Below are 14925 nucleotides of genomic sequence, written 5' to 3'. Positions count from 1 at the left end.
ATTGCAGTGGAAGCCTAATATTGCAAAATCTGCAATATCGCACGTTATGTAGGGCTTTCTACTCAATGGATTATTTTGTTAGTACTGAGAGCCTGCTGCACTGAGGAGATAATGCTTTAAACACTTGGCTTTACTGGAGAAGTTTTAAATTGTAACTTCAGTACTAGAGCCAACTACCTGGGTAACCAGAGCAACTTGTTTCTTGGGTTAATACTCATTAGTACTGGAATGAGAATGGTCTTTTGCAATCCAACTTAGAACATGCCACGACCTTAAAGTTCAACAGAGTCAGGCTTTTTTGAATGCTGATCGGTGCATTACTAAGGGGAATGAAATTAAGTATCAACAAAAACAACAACAAACATTTTACTAAATGATGGAGAATGAACATCTAAAAAGTGATTTTATTTACTCAAAGACAGGTAGATGGAGGTTATGCCAAGGGTGTACCAAATGCTCTCAAGATTTTAAAGGAAGAGCTGTGATTTTTGTACCAGAAATCAGATAACAGGCACTTATCAAAAGCTCTAAATAGGTTAGAAATGGTCAAAAATGAGAGAATCCAGCAACTTGAACCAAAAAAAGGACAGGAGGAGAATTCCATCAACAGCAGAAAAGTTTTAAATAAAATGATGTGAACTTTGTTACTTGCAGTTTTGTGAAGACCAGAACCAATTATTTGATAAAATTATATGGTCTGACAACTGTGAAAGGCTATAAGGCATCACTAGCTTTTACTGCAGAAAAAGGCTGTACAAGCCAGCAAGGATTTAGAAAGAAATCAGACAGTCTTATTTTAGATTTACTTTTCGCAGGCACAGCCTAGTTTTATTTTAAAATCCCTATGTGGAAAACATAAAAAACAATCATATTCAAGGAGAATGGTGTAGTAGATGAAGGCATTCACAGCATCAGAGACAGAATAATTCAGAAACTTTTAGTTTCAGAAATGGTGTTACTTGGGTAAATCAAATTACAGGCTTGTTTGTCCCCCGCCCCAAAATCATTAGTAACTATACAAGCAAATTAAGATTAGAGCAGAATTAATCACGGGTTATATAGTTTTTCCATTTCTAGTTCACAGACGCCTCAATCCTACTAAGACTTATAAATATGATTAGTAGTCTACTCTACTGTGGGACTACTCACAGGTCAGTAGTAAAAATGCCATTATCTTCTGTCTGAAAATGTACATACAGCACTAAACCCACCATATCAGCTGGTATTATTTAACCATTTCTTGCAACTAAACCCAAACTCCATTCCCTTGTGGAATTTCCTTGAAATTAATGACAGGTTTCAGAGTAACAGCCGTGTTAGTCTGTATTCGCAAAAAGAAAAGGAGTACTTGTGGCACCTTAGAGACTAACCAATTTATTTGAGCATAAGCTTTCGTGAGCTACAGCTCACTTCATCTGTATTTTCCACAGTATGCATCCGATGAAGTGAGCTGTAGCTCACGAAAACTTATGCTCAAATAAATTGGTTAGTCTCTAAGGTGCCACAAGTACTCCTTTTCTTTTTTCTTGAAATTAATGGGCATCCAGACAATCACAAGGGTCAGCCCACCTGGTGCAACTACGGGATCTGGGCCTATCTCTGTAGTCTCCACAGAGATTCCCGAGATTAAATGGGCACTGATCAATGTCTCCTTTGTAGAAAGAGACCCTCCATTCCAGGGCATGGGGCTTTGCTTGGGCATTGTGGACCAACTTGTACTGTGACTCCCTATCCGATGTCACTTCTGTAGCTAAATAGTGCACCTTTATCAGAACTAGAGTCACCTTGAAAAAAAAAAAAGGTTTAAACTATTAAAAAAAAATTAGGGTGTCAACATCATGCTATGGATTCCACAGACGTGGAAAGAACTGGAACTGAACAGACAGCTAGGAATGGTCAAAGATTCATTGTAGTGTTAAAGAACTTCTCATGAGACACAGAGTAAAACCAGATCAGGGAGCACCGGTACAGAATTGTGCAGTTTTACATTCAATTGACTCCTTGTCTTTTTCCCTGTTAACCCTATTAGGGCTGTATTAGGAGTCAGCAGCATATTTGCCCCTTGGGGTATGTCTACACAGCAAAGAAAAAAACAGTGGCTGGCCCATACCAGCTGACTTGGGCTCACAGGGCTTGGGCTGTTACACTGCTGTTGTAGACTTATGGGCTTGGGATGGAGCCCTGAGCTCTGGGACCCTCCCACCTCACAGGGTCCTATAGCCCAGGCTCCAGCCTGACCTCACCGTCTACACAGCATTGAAACAGTCCAAGCCCTGCAAGCCCGAGTCAGCTGGCACAGGCCAGCCAGAGGTGTCTAGCTGCTGTGTAAAATATCCAAAATGACAATCATGGGTTCACAGGTAAACAGATATATATATTTAGTGGGGGTAATATGACAGAAATTGAAATGTTTATTTTATAAAAGCTTCCCTCAAAAACTGGGGCCTATCCTTCTGACCTGGCTACAATCCAATATCTGGGTCAGATAGTCAAAAGAGTAGTAAGTCTAAGTACTGCTTGTGCTGAACTAAAGATAGACCAGTCTTTGCTAATGTTCCTCATATCCAAAAGCAGACATTATCAATGAGTCATTCTGGTGATCTCACTTGTATTTTAGTTGCCCTATTTAATGACATTTTACACCCTTAGGGTGTGTGCTCAAGTTACGGGCACAAGATTGGATTTGTAACTCAAGGGAAGAAGATGCCAGGAGAGAGATGAAAGAACAGGCAAGTCAATTTATAAACCACTGATAGAGCCATGTATCAAAATGAGATTAGGCAAATGAGAAAGGAAAATATCAACAATCTTTGCCTTACTAAACAAAAGTCTATTATGATTCTCAAAAGGAGAATGGATCTGTGTTCTTGATTAGCCAAAAGGCAAAGAATTTACAGTAGTAATCTTTAGGCTTTTGGTAAACTTCTAATATAACATCCTTTCCCTGACTCCTTGTCCTCCAAGTGCCTCCTGCAGAAACTTAACTTCACAATAAAAGGTGAAAATTCCAAGAATTTTCCTTTCTTTTGGGTTTCAATAAATTGCCCCTACATTACATTGTACAGTTACAATGAATTTTAAAGGATGGTGAAAGGGCTTCTTGAAAATCTAGTAAGAACAGAATCATAGGTTTCTGGCTATTTGTTCCGGTAACAAATTAACATTTGCCTACAATGATCTCAATGTTTTTTGACTGATGACTGAACGGTTTTGGCCAATATTTTTTACCACAAAAACAAACAATTTAGGGGAAAGAAGTTTTAAACCAGTGCTTCAGGCCCTTACCTGGGATATGGGAGGCCTGGATTCAATCCCCCCCTTCTGTCTGATGTGGAACAGAGATTTGAACGTGAATGTCCCACAAACCAACGGAATGCCCTAGCCACTGATATATTGTATGATCTGGTGGGGCAGTCAGTCAGTCTCTCTGTGTATAAATAATTAAGTCATTGCAGCAGGGTTTTGAGCTTGGAGCTGCCTCTTACATCGTAGGTGAGTGCCATAACAACCAGGCTACAGAGTCAGTCATTTTCACTCATTCTCTCTCTAGCCCAATGACTATTTATTGTCATTATGAATGACTATGAATTGCCAGTATGATCCAAAATTGATTTTTTTTTTAATTTGCCAACTTTTTGCAATTTTAGAATTCCGTTTGACCTAACTCATTTTTTTCTGAACTCCGGGAAAACTGAAAAATCAGTGAATCTACTAGCTCTACTTTGGCCCCATAGTTTAGGAAGCAGCTATTCAGGTGGCAAAGAGAACCAGCAAAGACTTTTGAGAACTACTGTTGGAAATAGGTGGGCTGCCCATGCCCAGAAGTTATTCTGAGGATGACTAGACAAACCCAAATATATTCGGCAATGCCTGCAGAAGAAATCTACAGGCTGCTTTCCCTTATAGGATTTTTCATGGATATGTTTTCAGTTTCTGGATCTGAATCAACCTAAACAAAATATCCAAAATAAAACCATGAGCTAAGGAACAAGCCTACTGGGGGAAAATTTGTGGATTGAAAAGCCATGGGAAACAAATATACAGGCAAGGAGATTAGTCGAATGCATGTGAATTAAAGCTGGTGTTCACATGTCTTTTGACCTAACCACTGAAGTTGGTGTTAACCTACTGCAGGGATTATGGAATGAGTACAGTTAGTCTATTGACGCGTGAGATCACTTTTTTGCTTTTGATTGGGGTCTGTTAAAGCCATATCAATAAAGAAAATCTTCAGTATCCCTTTTCTCAATATCATCTTTCCCAATTCCCAGATTTTTGCTGGAAAAATAAAGCGTTTAGCACCCCATTCTTTAGATAAACTTATGGGATGCCAAATCTGTCATTCTTCTCCAACCAGCTGCAGACACTAAAATGTTAGTCTTGAGGGAAAACCATATAGCATTACTATGGGCTAGATGTTAGAATAATGTAACCTCTACCAAAAACTGAGTTTCTCACACAGGACTTGGGTTCAAACACAGTGCTGATGTTAAAGTGCTGTACCCTGAGGAAGTATAAAGCCCTGCAAGTAATAACATAGTTAAGTCAAAAAGCAAACCAAAATTACTTCCAATGATTTCAGTGTCTCGACCACCATGATGAATCCACATTTGGTTGCTCTGTTTGACTACGCAGCCAATAATAAGGCTATTACTTTATACATTGAGATTTCTTGACCATGAAGAGTACTGTATACATTAACATCTTTCCTACTCAATTGGCTTAAGATGCTTTTTGAGCAAAGCTCATAAACCTTAAATCTCTGTAAGCCTTCACAGGTGGAGTTCATGCATACCATTATTTATAAGAATATATTTTGTTTCAAGAAACATACAAAATACTCAAATGGTTTTTGCACTGCACATCTATCATGTAAATTCAAGGATTCTCACACTTAAGTACCTTAAAAGGTGCTATTAGAAATCTGATATTCTTGCCTACATATTCCCCCCCCCCCCGACACACACACATCTATTCTAATGGTAAGATGAGCCCTAAATCCAAAGCTTCTCTACTCAATAGGCTACACTATAATCCATGAACTCCCCAATTTGGGGCTTCAAAATACCAAATCCAAATGTTTCCAAATTCAACTCTGTTCCAATTCTTCTGTAACAGTGATAGTTCTCTCTCCTGCCATCCATCTCCACCCTCTGACAAACAGGGGCTAGGGACACCATTCCTTACCCATCCTAGCTAATAGCCATTAATAGACTTAGCCTCCATGAATTTATCCAGTTCTCTTTTAAACCCTGTTATAGTGCTAGCCTTCACAACCTCCTCCGGAAAGGAGTTGTGTTATCTGATACAAACTCAAATCTTGATCAGAAGTTTAGGTTTGAGGCCATCTCTAGGGATATTCTACTAGATTATTAAAGGATCACAAAAAGCCACGCAACACTTGAGAAATATTGATTGTCATACCACAAAAAAGCAACACAGTTCATTGAACAATTTGAAAAAAAATTTGATCCTTGCACTTGAAGACTATAAAGAGGAGAGCTCCTCTTCAGACCCTGATGGAGGCACATTTAAATGACACTCATATGTGGACATGTTTTTCAAGAGTTCAGCATCCACAATCAGGGTCAGATTTTTAACCCATCTTAGTTCCCATTTAGGCACCAAAATGAGTTGACTAGATATTTCACAGTGATGTGGAATGTTTTGAAATTCAGGTTTCAACTATGAGTACAGAGTACTTGAAAATGTAGTCCATAATATTTAAAGCCTTTTGTTACACAGCTATAGCTGTTTTATGAGCAATAATAACATTACATCTAAACACTGGTCATCAAAACAAATAGGAATCCAGGCCTAGAGGGAGTTCAGACAAATATGCTACCTCATGAAAGGATGTATATGAAAAAGGAGATAACTGAAATTAACACTTGCACTGGGATTCAGTGCGACATGAACGGCTCATGCAAATCATAATGCAGTTAGCTGTGTGAACTCTGTTTCCCCCTAAAAAGGAAAACTTGCTTGTTCTATGCATAGATGTGAAAAGCCTGACAACTTAGTCTGACCTAGGAAACTCCCTTCCCAAATCGAACCTTCTCTCCACAAAACTCACTCAACTCTCAGAAAAACACAGGATTGTAGCTTGCCACACTTCTCCCCTTCTGCCATATGTATATTGGTACCCTTGTTAGAGCTTAAAATTAGAGCTGAACTGCTCCTCCACATGTATAATTTTCAGGGGACTAACAAAGGAAACCCATTTCCCACCTCCATAGAAAACGTCTTAAAGGAGGAGCAGAAGCCCAACTGCTCAACAGCAATGGGACTAACAGTGCTCCTCCACTGCTTCTTTAAAGTCTATTTACCAGGTTGAGGTGCCACAGAATACAACAATCCAATTGGAAACCCCTGATCTGGGGTCTTCCTTTTAGCTTAGCATAAAAACAAGATACAGTAAATTGCCGGTACCATGTAGTAACCAAAAATAGCACAGTAATCTGAAATAATGGCCCAAAGCATTGCAACACTGCAAAAAGCCTGTAGTGTTTTGGATTACTACTACAGAACATGGTAGTATTTCTTATTAAGGGTGGAGCAGGTGGCAGGACTAGAGAAGGATTCTCCAGAACTGTTGATGCTAAGCAGGTCAGGGGACCTCTCACCTGAATGTTTTCAGCAGAAGTATGAAAGAAAGTGGGATTTCTTTGCTGACCTCTCAAGACCCTAGATCGTGGATAGAGAGCTAGTCAGTCACGTCATGAAACACTGAGGATAGATTGGTTGGCCTTTCCCAGTGCTGAAAAAAAGGATTACAGAATGTCAGGAGCCAATCCTGTAGGATGTAGGAGAGCTAGTCACATGAATTAAGAGCCATCTAAACCTCTGTCAAATGAATTTAATCCACATGAAGCAAGAAAGCTGGGCATCCCATAACTCTAGTTACAGTCTGAGATTGCTCTAATTGTCTGAATGAAATTCAAAGAAATTGTCATGCCTAGGTCTGAAGTTATGAAAATTTAAGTATCATCTGCTAACTAAAAACCCAAAGGCATCTTGCTTTTTAAAATAAATATTTATCAAGAAAATTTCAGTGAGAACTACAATACATGCACATAGATGACTTGGAATCCAAGATGACCCTAAGGTTATGTGCACACTGCAATTAGACATCTGCAGCTGGCCCATTCCAGCTGACTTGGGCTTGTGGGGCTTTGGCTAAGGGGCTGTGATGTAGATATTTGAGACTGGACTGAAGCCAGAGCTCTGGAAACCTCCCACATTGCAGGGTCCTGGAACCCGTGCTCCAGCCCGAACCTGAATGTCTACACCGCAATGAAACAGCCCCTTAGCTCCAGCCCCAGGAACCTGAGTCAGCTGGCACAGGCTAACCATAGGTTTTTAATTGCATTGTAGACATACGCTCAGAGTCCTAACAGAACCATCTGCCTAAAAAGCTGACTCAAACTCCAAGAGAGCAAATTCATATTTCTGTACTGATGTCTTACGCTAATCAATTCATCCTTGGTTGGATTCAAGTAGAGCAAGTTACAAAGCCATCCAAGACTGAATTTGAGTCAAACAGACAGAAAGGAGACTACCAAGTGAAGCTCTGATCTATAAAATATATTTAATTATTATCTGCACTTCTGTGAAATCTCAATTCATAGCTGCTATGTTGACAAACTTCACATTGTGCTCCTATTATGTGTTATTGATTAACGCAACAAGGTCTTTGTTAGAAGGCTACCAGACATCGATTTGTGGATCTGCCAATATTAAATTTGTACATTGCTAGTCACCTTTCTTGCTATACAAAACAAAAACAACAGCACCTAAGATTTTTTTTCAAGTTGTGATAATACTTTTTATTTATTTTATACACCTAATACCTGAAGGCCTCTAGATACCATCACAAAGAGACACTAAAATATAATCTATCATTGACAGGTAATTGGGTAACATTCAACGTATTACTAATAAATCATAACCCTAGCTCCTCCAAATTTCAATACTACTCATTCTTCCAAGTAACCTTCAGAGCGCTGGGAAATCTTTACTGGCTTTTTGTTCTATTGGATTATTCCAACACAATAAAAAGGAATCCCTGGCACCTATTTTATATGCCATCTTCCACGCAACAGTCTCGAAGTTGTATTTAAGAATGAATCCTGACAATCCTGTGAGCTAGATTGGCATTAACCTAATTTTACAGATGGGGCAAATGAAGCAGAGAGAAATTAAATGGCTTCCTCAACTCTGTGACTCAGCTGGGAATAGGAATAAAATTTCTACCTCCCAATCTTGTGGTCTGATCATAAGACTTTTCCTTTCCACTTAAAAACAAAATTAAAAGCAATGCTGAAGGAGATAGGACACATTTATATGAAAGTAATGTATGTATTACCAAGGGTACTTTTGATACAAAATCATTTCTTATTCATAGTATAAGTAATACAGATATTTACAAGTCCCCAAAGAGAGAGTTACTAGTAGCATTATTTTTCTACATTAATTGTTCCAGTGTAAAAATAGTCTTACATTTGAAACAGAGGAGCACAAAGTTTATCTTCTTACAAAGCGGAAGATAGGAAGTATGGTTATGTTAAAGGAGATAGATAGGTGTAGTCATCTATACAAGCATAAAGTAAAAAATGTCAATAACATTGGTGATATGCACAAGTTTTTGTCTTTCTGTTTTTTTGAATTGGGCATTTTAAAAATACTTCAGTTTATGGCTGTGCTTATGAATGCATGTTCTGTATTTAATTTACAGATACCAGCATATTTATTTGTAATCAGGTTTGATTAATAACAAACTGGAAAGGCAGTTTTAATTTAAAATTATCAATAGAAGAGGGTTAATACTCCATAGGTAACGTGTGTTATTTAAATAAATCATACTGTAATAACAGAACTCTCTGAAAAGGCTTTCCCCACTGTCTCAATGTCCTGGATTGGAATATTGTGGGTATGAGGAGGCACAGAGGACTTACTGATGTGCTACCTAGTTCTGGGGAAAGCTGCTAAAATGAAAGCTGTAAGAAAAACTGTCTGGCTACTTACTTGTACTTACATTTGGCGATGAGGTAGGTCAGTCCCACTTGTACCAAACAGCTCTTCATCTCTGCTTATGGTTCACACAGCAGTACCAGATCAAAACAAGTTCATGTGATATCAGCACTATCATTTACTATCAACTCCAGTTCTCTGACTAGCTGGGTGAATCTGCAGCACTGCAGATGTCATGGTACCACATGGTTCTATACATTCCTGTATGCTTTTTCTTAAGGAATCAACCCATATAAATTCAGCTATTTATCTTATAAATTAGTTTCACCTATTGGACCAGACATGGAATTAAAACATACCATAATGTCTAACTGATACCTCATAACAGTAGTAATGTATTGCTGCTTAAATGCTATCAAAGAGAGACCTGGGCATGCTATGTTAGCAATTAATTACATTTTAGTATGTAGTAAATAGAAGTACTGAACAGTAGGGATACAAATTAGTTTCAGAGATCTCTATTCATTAGCATTCTACACAGAGATGATTCTGAAGATGCAGTGTTATATTATCCCCCTCTTCAAATACAAAATAAAGAAGTCCACATTGGAAAAGCATCATTCGAGAATGCTTTTTTTTTTTTTAAATTCACTACCACCCTCAAGCCCTCCTTGCTATGTCCTTTCTCGACCCCTGTGGATCAAAACTATCATTTCACTTCTCAGTTATTGCAACCTCCTTCCTTCCTCTTTGGCCTTGACAAATGCAATCTTGCCTCACTGATATACCCTCAGAACACTGCTAAAAAGGTCATTTTCTTAGACTGTCACTCTGACCATGTCACCCCCTGCATGGGCTGCCCCTTCTTTATACTATCAAACATAATCTGCTTGTATTTGCCTTCAAGGCCCTTCATGGGCAATCCCCACCCTACCTGCATCTCTCATTCACTACTGAGCTGTTAATACTCACCTCCAGTCAGCCCATGATGCCAGTATCCACTTACTACTTGTTAATTTTTCAAACACTTTGTGCTTTCTCCCATGCTGCCCCGCATGCTTGGAAGATGCTCCCCGTAAACCTCTGCAAAACTACCTCACTATCCACCTTCAACCATTCCCCATAATCCTCCTCAAAACTCTCCTTTGTTGTGTGGTGCCTACAAAAACTTAACAGTTAGACTGCCAGTGTTCAGAGACAAGTATCTATCATGATGACCACTATTTTTGCATTGCTTCCTTGTACTCCCTCATTCTGTGTATTTATAGCCATCTTTTGTCTCTTGTCATATTCAGATTGAAAGTTCCGTGGAGTGGGGACTATCTTTTTGTTCTGTGTTTTTATAACACTTAAAATAGTAAGGCCCTGGTCCATGACTGGGGCTTCTGGATGCCATGATAAAACAAATAATATATAATACTGAAAAAAATATGGTATTTATATTCTTAGTGAAAGCTTCAAGTAAAATATTTGCAAACACACCCTCATTCACCTTTTGATCCTAGCATCTGCACCATTAATGGTACATTTTGAAAATAGATAGGTAAACCATGGAGTTAAGCAAAAATCAGAAAGTCAAATTAAGTTAAGAAGAGCAAACCAAATCTGAAATACTTCATAATCCCTTTCATATCTCTTTGGGTTGAAAATCTTGTAAGATTATGCTCTGTCATAAAGCATCCAGGACTGCTGGGTTTCAAACCAGCAGTAAGTGCCATAAAAACAGCCTCTCTAATTCAGTGCTTCATTTTCCAGGGAAAATTAAATGCAGTGGCCCCGACAATTTTAAAAGTTAACCAAAACTGACCTGAAATCCAGGAAAAGGTTCAGGTTTAGAGTTAGTTTTGGACAAAGATTTTGAGTTGTTCTTATTTTATCTGAACAAAGTCACCAAATTCCTGTTTTCCTCTTGTGAGCTACATTTGTTCTGGGGAAAAGGGAAAGATCATATATCTGAGGCAACTGTCTTAAAAAAACAGTACTCATGCCATGGGCCTCTTCAGATTGGCTCTTTACTAATTTCAGTGAGAGAAGTATGCTCCACTTTACTCCCCTAATCCTCTCATTTCGATGGCAGGGCCTGTCCCTAGAGCATCCCTTGGGGCAATGTTTCTCAACCTTTTTGATAACAGGAACTGGTTTGCTGCCTTCCTAACCAGGCTTAGTCCATGGCTTAGGACACACCTGATTTGTGTGAGCCTGCACGCAGCCACCTGGGACTGAAAACACAGCCAAGGATGGGGTGTGGTGCAGATCTATCATGGCTACACCTCCTTTCTGTTACACAAAGGGGGAGAAAGGAGTATTATGGGAATCATATCAAATGTACATAAGTGGACGGTGAGCTTTGTACTGGGATGATCCTCCTTGCACCAGTTAAATGGACTTTAGCGCTAAACAGCGCTAGCAGTGCTGCATAGGGAAGATGTACCATAAAAAACAACAGCATTTAGATGATGTTTTTGAAGTGCTCCATTGGAATACTTTTCCATATATGGAAAAAATATTTTCCCCTAGTTTTCCAGAGGATTTTCCATGGAAGGAGATATGTCGTTGCAAGTGTTTAGAATAACAATACATTAGAGTGTCTGAGCCCTGGTCTACACTATGAGTTTAGGTCGAATTTAGCAGCGTTAGGTCGATTTAACCCTGCACCTGTCCACACAACCAAGCCTGTTTTGTCGACTTAAAGGGCTCTTAAAATAGATTTCTGTACTCCTCCCTGGAGAGGGGAGTAGCGCTAAAATCGACCTCGCTGGGTCGACTTTGGGGTAGTCGGGATGCAATTCGACGGTATTGGCCTCCGGGAGCTATCCCAGAGTGCTCCATTGTGACCGCTCTGGACAGCACTCTCAACTCAGATGCACTGGCCAGGTAGACAGGAAAAGCCCCAGGAACTTTTTAATTTCATTTCCTGTTTGGCCAGCATGGCGAGCTGATCGGCACAGGTGACCATGCAGAGTTCATCAGCACGGGTGACCATGGAGTCCCAGAATCACAAAAGAGCTCCAGCATGGACCGAACGGGAGGTACTGAATCTGATCGCTGCATGGGGAGAGGTTTCAGAGTGGTAGCCGTGTTAGTCTGTATCAGCAAAACCAACAAGGAGTCCTTGTGGCACCTTAGAGACTAACAAATTTATTTGGGATTAAGCTTTTGTGGGCTAGAACCCACTTCATCGGATACATGGAGTGAAAATACAGGAGCAGGTACAAATACATGAAAGGATGTATTGCTTTACCAAGTGTGAGGTCAGTCTAAAGGGGTTGCTTTACCAAGTATGAGGTCAGTCTAAAGAGATAATTCACTTAACAGCAGGATACCAAGGGAGGAAAAATAACTTTTGAAGTGGTAATGAGAGTGGTCCATTTCAGACAGTTGACAAGAAGGTGTGAGTAACAGTAGGGACAAATTAGTATTGGGGAAATTAAATTTACGTTTTGTAATGACCCAACCACTCCCAGTCACTATTCAGGCCTAATCTGATGGTATCCAGTTTGCAAATTAATTCCAGTTCTGCAGCTTCATGTTGGAGTCTGTTTTTGAAGTTTTTTTTGTTGAAGAATTTCCACTTTTAGGTCTGTTATTGAGTGACCAGAGAGATTGAAGTGTTATCCTACTGGTCTTTGAATGTTATGATTCCTGATGTCAGATTTGTGTCCATTTATTTTTTTTGCGTAGAGACTGTCCAGTTTGGCCAATGCACATGGCAGAGGGGCATTGCTGGCACATGATGGCATATATCACATTGGTAGATGTGCAGGTGAATGAGCCCTTGATGGTGTGGCTGATGTGGTTAGGTCCTATGATGGTGTCCCTGGAATAGATATGTGGACAGAGTTGGCACTGGGGTTTGTAGCAGGGTTTGGTTCCTGGGTTGGTGTTTTTGTTGTGTGGTGCGTAGTTGCTGGTGAGTATTTGCCTCAGATTGGGGGGCTGTCTGTAAGCGAGGACTGGTCTGTCTCCGAAGGTCTGTGAGAGTAAGGGATCGTCCTTCAGGACAGGTTGTAGACCCTTGATGATGCGCTGGAGAGGTTTTAGTTGAGGGCTGTAGGTGACGGCTAGTGGCGTTCTATTATTTTCTTTGTTGGGCCTGTCTTGTAGTAGGTGACTTCTTGGTGCCCTTCTGGCTCTGTCAATCTGTTTCTTCACTTCAGCAGGTGGGTATGTAGTTTTATGAATGCTTGATAGAGACTTTGTAGCTGTTTGTCTCTGTCTGAGGGATTGGAGCAAATGAAGTTGTATCTTAACTCCGTTCCAAAAGACGAAATGCCAATATATTTGCCAAAATCTCCAAGGGCATGATGGACAGAGGCAACAGGGACAAATAGCAGTGCTGCGTGAAAGTTAAGGCGCTGAGGCAAGCCTACCAAAAAAATGCAAACTGTTGCTCCAGGACAGAGCCCCATACATGCCGCTTCTATGATGAGCTGCATGCAATTCTAGGGGGAGCCCCTACCACTTCCCCACCACTGTCCGTGGACACCTGCAAAGGGGGAGTCTCATGCAACAGAGATGAGGATTTTGTGGGTGAGGAAGATGAGGAGGAGGAGGAGGAAGAGGTTGAAAACAGCACATAGCAGGCAAGCGGAGAATCCCTTCTCCCCGGTAGCCAGGAACTGTTTATCACCCTGGAGCCAATACCCTTCCAACCCTCCCAAGGTGGGCTCCCGGACCATGAAGCCGGAGAAGGCACCTCTGATGAGTGTACCTTTGTAAATATAATACAGGGTTTAAAAGCAAGCATGTTTAATGATTAATTTGCCTTGAAGATTTGGGATGCATTCGCGGCCAGTATAGCTCCTGGAAAAGACTGTTAATGTGTCTGGGGATGGAGCAGAAATCCTCCAGGGACATCTCCATGAGGCTCTCCTGGAGGTACTCTTTGTGTTAGCCTCAGGAGAGTGATATCATTCATGGTCTCCTGGTTGAAATATGGGAAATTTGTTTAAGGGGACGCTCAGAGGTGCCTGTTCCTGCTGGGCTGTTTGCCTTTGGCTGAAAAGAAATCATCCCCGCTGTTAGCCACGCGGTGCGGGGAGGCCTGTTCATGCTGTGCTGTTTGCGTTTGGCTAATAGGGATCTTCCCTGATACTAGCCACATGGTGGTGGTGGGGGGAGGGGGTGAAGTGATCATCCCACAGAATTGGGTGTGGGAAGGTTGGGTCGTGCTGCACATTCATCCTAAAACCGCAGCCCCTCCTTTTAAATGGCCAACCCAATGGGCTTTGCTTGGTATGGGAAAAGAGGGTGCTGCTGTTTGAAACTGTTCCCACATGCGATGAAGGTTGAAGAAGCCGAAACCCTTTGCCTTACCATGGCTGCCTGCAAGCTGAATTCTGTTGCGCAGCCGAGCGTGTGTGAGGTCTCACACCAAACCAGCTAAACGTCCCTTGTGATCCACCAGTGCTTGCAGCACCATTGAAAGGTACCCCTTGTGGTTTATGTACTGGCTGCCAAGGTGGTCCGGTTCCAAGATAGGGATATGCGTTCCGTCTATCGCCCCACCACAGTTAGGGAATCCCATTGCAGCAAAGCCATCCATGAGGACCTGAACATTTCCCAGAGTCACTACCCTTGATAGCAGCAGCTCAGTGATTGTGTTGGCTACTTGGATCACAGCAGCCCCCACAGCAGATTTACCCACTCCAAATTGATTCCCAACTGACCGGTAGCTGTCTGGCATTGCAAACTTCCAGAGAGCTATCACCACTCACTTCTCAACTGTCAGGGCTGCTCTCATCTTGGTATTCTTGCACTTCAGAGCAGGGGAAAGCAAAGTACAAAGTTCCATGAAAGTGCCCTTATGCATGAGAAAGTTTTGCAGTCACTGGGAATCATCCCAGAACTGCAACACTATGCGGTCCCACCAGTCTGTGCTTGTTTCCCGGGCCCAGAATCGGCGTTCCACAGCATGAACCCCATGATGTCCAAATTGCCAGGGCCCGTGCT

General features: G+C 41.0%; 1 protein-coding gene across 1 annotated transcript in view; it reads right to left on the bottom strand.

Moving 5' to 3' along the window:
- Positions 1–14925, bottom strand: part of CCDC102B (coiled-coil domain containing 102B) — a 315880-nt gene that overhangs the window by 238575 nt on the left and 62380 nt on the right. The window lies entirely within an intron of this gene.

This window comes from Lepidochelys kempii, chromosome 2 (assembly GCF_965140285.1).
Source record: "Lepidochelys kempii isolate rLepKem1 chromosome 2, rLepKem1.hap1, whole genome shotgun sequence".
Lineage (NCBI taxonomy): Eukaryota > Metazoa > Chordata > Testudines > Cheloniidae > Lepidochelys > Lepidochelys kempii.
Note: the sequence above shows the minus strand (reverse complement) of the source record. Positions and strands in the feature narration are given on the sequence as shown.